We start from the raw sequence: 8359 nt of genomic DNA on the forward strand, positions 1-8359 counted from the left end.
AAGTCTCAATTGTGCCCGGTCCAGAGAATACAGTACATCGGCGCTATACTGGATTCCAAGACATGCATGGCTTACCTGCCACACGACAGAGCGGCAGATATCATTTTCTTAGCCACCACCGTCCGTACACAATCCTCTGTCACTGCCTTCCAAATTCAGAGGCTGCTTGGCCTGATGGCTGCAACTACGTCTGTTCTTGTCTTTGCCAGACTCAAAATGCGTCCTTTACAGCTCTGGTTTATCTGCAACTACGACCTGTCAAAAAACGCACACACCATCCTCCTATCCCCTCTTCCCAGCATACGGGACTCGTTACTTTGGTGGACTGTCCCTTTGAATATTTTCCAGGGAGCACCCTTCCCCCCTCCGTCACCCGAAGTCACCATAACGACGGATGCTTCCCTGACAGGATGGGGTGCGTACTCCATGGGCCTTTCTGTTGGAGACAAATGGGACATGCAGAAGAGGAAGCGACACATAAAGTTCCTAGAACTCCTGGCTATACAACACGCTGTCACCAGCTTCCTACCTTTAATCAAGGGAAAATGTGTCACAGTCCCCACGGACAACACCACAGCGCTTTCTTATGTCAACAGACAGGGAGGCACTGTTTCCCTACGCCTCTGCAACCTTGCCATTCAGTTGTGGGAGCTTTGCATCACCAACAACATTTTCCTCATCGCCACTCACATTCCCGGACACATGAACGTGCAGGCAGACCATCTAAGTCGAGCAGGACTCAGCCTTCACGAGTGGGGGATGAACCCAGCATACCTCCTCCCACTCTTCCACAAGTGGGGAGCTCCCCAAGTCGATGTCTTTGCCACCAAAAGCCACTCACATTCCCGGACACATGAACGTGCAGGCAGACCATCTAAGTCGAGCAGGACTCAGCCTTCACGAGTGGGGGATGAACCCAGCATACCTCCTCCCACTCTTCCACAAGTGGGGAGCTCCCCAAGTCGATGTCTTTGCCACCAAAAACAACAAAAAGTGTCCTCTGTTCTGCAGTCGAGGAGGCAGGGACCCACAAACTCTCGGAGACGGTCTCCTTTACCCTTGGTCCTCGGGACTTCTTTACCTGTTCCCTCCCTTACCTCTGCTTCTGAGAGTGGTCCGCAAAATACTCAGAGACGCCGTGGACTGCATCTTAATAACCCCATGGTGGCCAAGACAACCTTGGTTTTCAACAGTCCTCGAGTTATCAGAAGGGATATATCATCAATTCCCTCTGGCTCAGGACCTCCTCCTCCTCTCCGACCCCCCTCGTACATCACGACATACCACAATTGAAACTGATGGCATGGAGAATAATGTCACCGACTTCTCCACCCGTGTAGCGAACGTTCTCTTGAATTCCAGGAAACCTACTACGCGGAAGTCCTACAATTATAAATGGCGAAGGTTCTGTTCTTTCCTAGGTGATGACGCCCCTCAAGCCACCTCAGTGGGTCTCAAAAGAGTTTTCCAGTTCCTCCTCTCCCTAGCTGACTCGGGACGTTCCCATTCATCGTTGAGAGTTTTTTTGGCCCTCTTTCGGCCTACCATGTTCCAGGTGACAGATGCACTTTGTTTTCCTGATTTCAAAACATTTTTAAAAGGTTTATTGCATCTCTATCCTACTGTCAAAACTCCAGTCGCTCCCTGGGACCTTCCTCTAGTTCTCCGCCAGCTCACGAGGAAGCCCTTTGAGCCGCTTGCAACATGCGACCTCAAACTTCTAGCATGGAAAATGGCCTTTTTAATTTCTGTCACATCGGCTAGACGAGTCGGAGAAATATTGGCTTTCCGGCATGATACACCTTACCTGTCATTTTTGCCGAACGGAGTCCGCCTCATCCCGGACATCTCCTTCCTGCCGAAGGTGGTGTCAGAGTTCCACCTGCAGGCGGAGGTCTTCTTCCCTGATTTTTTCCCAAATCCAACATCACCGGAAGACAAACTATTACACACTTTAGATGTGAAGTGGGCTCTCCTGTTCTACCTCAATAGAACACACCCAACTAGACGAGACTCACAACTGTTTGTCTCTTACGTGTCAGCACGGCTGGGCACTCGCATCACGGCTCAGCGCCTGTCAAAATGGATTGTGGGTCTCATCCGTCTATGTTACCTGATCGCCAAACAGCCATTGCCTGGCCCTATCAGGGCTCATTCTACCAGGGCTGTCGCGACTTCCACTGCCTTCCCTCCAGGGAGTGCCACTGATGGACATTTGCAAAGCCGCTACGTGGGCCACGCCTAACACCTTCATCAGGCACTACGCCCTAGACGTCTGTACAAACACCAATACCAGCATGGGAGGTCACATTCTATCTTCGGCTACGCAGTAAAGGACCTGCCAGCACCCTCCTCCAGGTAGGCCACTGTTCGCTAATCTCCCATGGGTGTGAAGCACAGAGACCACATCGAAGATAAACAGGTTGCTTACCTGTAACTGGTGATCTTCGAGTGGTCATCTGTGCATTACACCACCCACCCGCCTTCCCCGCTGCTGTCAGCTTCTACATTTTTAATAGGGGTTGATTTGCGGCGGTTTGAAGGAACTGGCGGGATGTCCGCGCCCACCCCTCTGGGCATGCGCGGTGGGGTTCCTGCGCATGCCCGAGGGACTGGGCGCAAAAATCCGTTAAAAGAGCTTGCTACAGCACCGATCGATCCAGCGCGTGAGCACTAGATCCCATGGGTGTGAATGCACAGATGACCACTCGAAGATCACCAGTTACAGGCAAGCAACCTGTTTTTCATGGCATCCTCATGCCTGTCCAACCAGCCCCACTCTACCTCAACTTGGCTGGGCATTGCCCTTCTTGCCACTGGGCTTAGGGTTGACGCCAACCTCCATGTGGAGCCTGGAGACTTCTCAGAATTACAGCTCCTCTCCAGACTACAGAGACCAGTTTTTCAGCAGCTGTAAAAAAAAACAGCTGAGTGGACTCCATGGCATTAGACCTCACTGAGGTCCCTCCCACTCCCAAACCCCAGGTCTCCCAGGCTCCACTCCCAAATCTCCAGCAATCTCCCAAGCCAGAATTGGTAACCCTAATGGGCTGGCCTGACTCATGTTGCTGGGCAGGCCACAGGGAAAAGTCTCGGTGGCCATAATGGCCAATCCGCCCTGACTTCCTGGGAGCAGCAAACTGGTCACTGCTGGAAACAGGACCCTTGGCCTTATCCAATAGATGGACCCTTGGCCTTATCCAGCAAGGCTCTTTGCTCTTAAGACCCACACATTTAGCTGGAGTGTGTGTGTGCATGTGCTAATTACTAGTATAATATGCTGGGCCTGACAGAGTTAGCATCGCATAATAGTAAAAGGAAGTCTGTTTTTGATCAAGTGGGAACTGGGGCAATTCTAATTTGTCTCAGGGTCAACAACCTTCTGCTAGGGAAACTGTGTCCTGGAGAACACTCTGATTCTCAAAGAGCAAAGATACAGAAGCATAAGGGTAAGGCTCAAGTGGGGATGCCAGCTCTGGGCTGGGACAGTTCTGTGTGCAGTTCTGGAGGCCTCACTTCAAAAAGGATGTGGCCAAAATCGAGAGGGTGCAAAAGAGAGCGACGAGGATGATCAGGGGTCTGGAGACTGAACCCTACGAGGAAAGGCTAAGGGCCTTGGGAATGTTTAGTTTGGAGAAGAGGAGACTGAGGGGGGACATGATTGCTCTCTTTAAATATTTGAAAGGCTGTCATTTGGAGGAGGGCAAGGAGCTGTTCCAGTTGGCAGCAGAGGATAGGACCTGAAGCAACGGGTTTAAATTACATGCAGAAAGGTATCGGCTGGATATTAGGAAAAACTTGTTCATGGTCAGAGTGGTTCAAAGGTGGAATCAGCTGCCTAGAGAGGTGGTTAGCTCCCCTTCACTGACAGCTTTCAAGAAGAGTATTTGTCAGAGATGCTTCAGGCTGGTCCTGCATTGGGCAGGGGGTTGGACTAGATGGTCTGTATGGCCCCTTCCAACTCTATGATTCTATGATTTATTTCTTTAACATTTTTATTAGTTGCCTTTACAGAACTCAAGGTAGCTTATAATAGATAAATTACATAAAATAGAAAACATAAAAAACCACAATGTAAAACTACAATTTAGGGCTGCCAGTCAATTACTCAAATGTGATCCTAAATAAAATTGTCTTCAGCTGTCACCTAAAGGTTGAAAGACTGAAAATTCTGGGAAATTTGGGGGCACAGACTGGGGAGGGGAGAGATCTCAGCAGTGGTATGTGATACCATAGAGTTCACCCTCTGAAGCTATTATTTTCTCCAGGGGAACTGATCTCTGTAGTTTGGAGTCTGTAGTACCATAGAGTCTGCCCTCCAAAGCTGCCCATTCCTTCAGAAAAACTGATATTTGGAAACCGATTGGAATTCTAGGAGAACTCCAGGCCCCACCTGGAGGTTGGTAACCCCACCAACTAGCTGCCTTAGCTGAGCCAGAATCCCATGCAGGTTACAGAAATGGGTCAAAAGCAGTTTAATGAAGTGTACAAACTTAGATGGGGTGGGGTAGGGGAATCCTTCAGTGATAGGCAATTGGCTTGGGTGAAGGAGATTGTTACTGACTCAGTGTACAGAGACCTATAAACAGAACTGTATTTGTCTCTTTTTCAGCAGCTTAAATAAATGCAAACTTTGGCCTCGCTTTTCTTAATTTTTAAAAATTCATATTTTGTTTATTGTATTAACCAGCTAGTGTCTTTTCAATCATAAACACTTTAATAAGTCAGATAGATCTGCATTATTTTGTTATCTCATAATTCCAGAACTTCAACAATAAAGTTTCTAATAAACCAATTATGTGTTCGACTTCCTTCTAGTATCCATGCAGTAGTGGCCGATGTAATCATAAATGCAGTACCCCAGAACTTAAATAGCTTGTCCAAAGAAGGAAGAATGCAGTTTTTTCCCATTTTTGTGCAATGGCCTTTAATGCTGGCACTAGCAAAGCTGTCACTCCTTCTCAATTATTAGACTCAACTTTGTATTTTAAGTGTCCCAGAACACCATGTACCCTGGTTTTTCCTACGTTTATACAGCTGTGTAACCCTCTCCTCCTCGATGATCCTCACCAGCATCCAGCCTTGCTCCTCACAACATGTTGTCTCTCATTTGACTAAGAACTTTATCCCTGACGGCAGCCTTAAGCTTCCTTGAGTTCATTTCCTTTCTGTAGGAAACCTCATTGTTCTCACGGGGTCCATTCTCCATCCACTGTCTTTCAAAAGAACTGCACGGCATTGTTGATGCTCTTCAGCCTATGCCAAGAACATGCTGTTCTTATTTTTCCTTTCTCTTTTTGCTGGTCCTCTAAGGTTTGGGCTGGGCACAGGTCCCTCGGCATGCCCGCCCATGTGTAAATGTTCTTCTGATGCAATTATTTACTGTGGCAGAGCTGGACTCAGAAGCCTCCCAAGAGACATCATAGCTTCTACCATCTCACTGAACCTGTCCAATAATTTTTTGCGCATCTTGGCTACCGATGCCTTCGGCAACCTCACCTTCCTGAGTAGCCTCTGGCTGGATTACAACAATCTAACTTTCTTGTACCCAGGTGCATTTAAGTCCCTCTGCAACCTGAGGGCCCAGGCTGACCTACCTTCATGCCAACACCTTCCAAGGCCTAGACAACCTCATCAGCTTGGACTTATCCCACTGCAACCTCTTTGAGATCCACCCGTTCGTGTTCTCCCACTTGCCCTCTCTGGAAGGGCTCGACCTGACCGCCAACAACATCCGCTATATCCCACAAGCGTTCCAAAGCCTGACCAGTCTCACGAAGCTGACTCTGGAGAAGAATCACATCGAAGCGATCGGCAGAGACTCCTTGAAGGCCATGAGAGCTCTGGAGGACTTGAACCTCCGCAAGAATCGAATCTGGACCATCCATTACAATGCCTTCTTCCAACTAGACCGGCTCTGTGTGTTAAATTTAGGGCACAATCATCTCTCTGATTTGCCTAACCAGCTTTTCAGTGGATTAGCTCAGCTCAAGACCATACGCCTGGAGGCAAACAGATTCACCAGGATCAACTGCTCCTTTTACGGCTTGCGCAGCCTGAGGAAACTGTACCTGAACAACAATCACATTGTGTTCATTGCAGATGCTGCTTTCTCACCCTTGAAGGAACTGAGCTTCCTTCATTTAAACAGAAATAACCTGACCCATCTCTCCAGCCGCCTGTTCGTGGAACTACCCAAGCTGAGATACGTCTTCTTGTCCCACAACCCCTGGGAGTGTGACTGTGGGATGCTGTGGTTTGCCACTTGGATACTGACCTACCAAGGGGTGATTGAAGGCTTGCACTGCGCCATTCCTGTGGTACACAACAGGTCACTGCTTGGCCCCCATGCAAAAGATGCCTTGGCCAGCTGCTCACCTCCTTCGGGGCTAATAGAGGAGGATGCCTGTGATGGGCCCCACACAAATGGCACTCCTCCGCCATCCGCTGCTCCCAAGACACTGCTTTGCTTCCTGCTCACCTTGCAGCTTTGGCTCTCAGCTGTTTGGTCCTTATGTGGACAACCCGACACAGCCACAAGTTAATGCTTTGGTCCTTGTTGTCTGCACTCTGCCAATTAAAAAAGTGGGATGGATTGATCCTTTGGGGAAAGATGTCCCAAAAAAGAGTCTGCTGTCAAGCAGGGGCATCCAAATGCAATTAGTGCTGCAGGCAAGCATACTAGCCAGATGCTAATCTCATTGTTTTAACTGGTGAGGGAGGGGGGCAGGCTTGCTTAAGCAGGTCAGAAGTTCAAGAGACTGATTTAGAGACCAGGCTCAGGGGCTTTAGAAGAGGGAGCACTTGAATGTGGATGTTGGTAAACTACCTGACTCCTGTGCGATGCCCCTCTGATTCCCTGGCAGGCTAAGTGTACCCAGGCGAGTAGCAAGGGGCACACTGTCCCCCCCTCAAGGTGCACTGTTGGCCTTCAAAATATCATGCCACTGTATGCTTTCTTGGGGTGCTTTCTGAGGAACGAACTACAACCATCTGATGTGTAAATTATTTTTTTTAAGCAGCTTTGGGGGGGGAGCTGGATCGGGATCACAGCAGCAAGAGAAGGAGGTTAATTCTTCTGAGAAAAATCACACACCTCCAACTGCTTTTCCACCTAGAAAAGACAGGTGCGATACATTTCCCTTTTTCCTATCAGATTTAATAGCTGCTTGGAAGGATTTCTCTTGAGAAAGTCCAAAAGCTAACCACCACCCCTCTGCCCCAGTACTCTGGCCCCAATCCAGTTTGGCCTGGAGTACTTGTTTACCCAAAGAGTAATTAACTCATGGAATTCACTGCTGCAGGAAGTGGTGGTGGCTACAAGCACAACAGACAGCTTCAAGAGGGGACTGGACAAACCTATGGAGCAGAGGTCAATCAGTGGCTATTAGCCACGATGTATAGATGGAACACTATGTCTGGGGCAGTGATGCTCTGTATTCTTGGTGTTTGGGAGGCAACGGTGGGAAGGCTTCTGGAGTTCTGGCCCTGCTGGTGGACCTCCTGATGACACTTCGGTTTTGGCCACTGTGTGACACAGAGTGTTAGACTGGACGGGCCATTGGCCTGATCCAACATCATCCAACCAGGATGATGAGGCCTTAGCGAAGTGGTAGAATTGAACATTTCCTCTGCACAGGGTTCCAGGTTCAATCCCTAACATCATCAACTCAAAAAGGATCCCAGCTGGCAGGGCTGCAAAAAACAAACTTAATTCCTACCCCAAACAAAAATATCCAGGAATTTGCATTCTGCTTTGCAGAGAATGACGCTATCTCTTGGAATACAAGCAGCCTTACTAAGTCTGAAAGGTACAGACTGCTAGATATCTTTTAAGTGGAAATCCATGGGGGGTTCTTGGCTTGTACTAAACTAATGGGTTTTAGAACAGAACTTTTTAATGTGATAAAGACTTTGAGGGAAATTAAAGGTTCAACATGCCATCAACCTGGACTACAACCAGGATGGAAACACAGGCTGGATGCAACCCTCTTGTTCCAATCTAAGCAGCAGAAGGGGCTAAACTACCCATTTTTCTGATGTACAGCTGATCTTTTAAAAAAACCACAACCCACTGAAATGAAGCTGGGGGGGAATTGCCAATTGCAACAGCAGTTCTGGGAATATGACTGTTTAGCTTTTCCCCCACCTGCACCATTTTCTGAATCAGACATTCCCAAGTTACTTTTTGTCCTGCAAGAGGGAGAAAAACAGTGCTACCTACAATTTCAAGGTTTTTTAAGCCAAGAGATTAATAGTAGGTCTCCAGGTCCAATGTGCCATTTAGTTGTTTTCATGTTGATCTTTGGGCAGCTCCAAGAAAGCTGCTGGCTGGCTCCCAGCTTTTTAAAGCAGAATT

The sequence above is a fragment of the Gekko japonicus genome, unplaced genomic scaffold (assembly GCF_001447785.1).
Source record: "Gekko japonicus isolate JY-2015 unplaced genomic scaffold, Gekko_japonicus_V1.1 scaffold603, whole genome shotgun sequence".
In the NCBI taxonomy this organism is placed as follows: Eukaryota; Metazoa; Chordata; class Lepidosauria; order Squamata; family Gekkonidae; genus Gekko; species Gekko japonicus.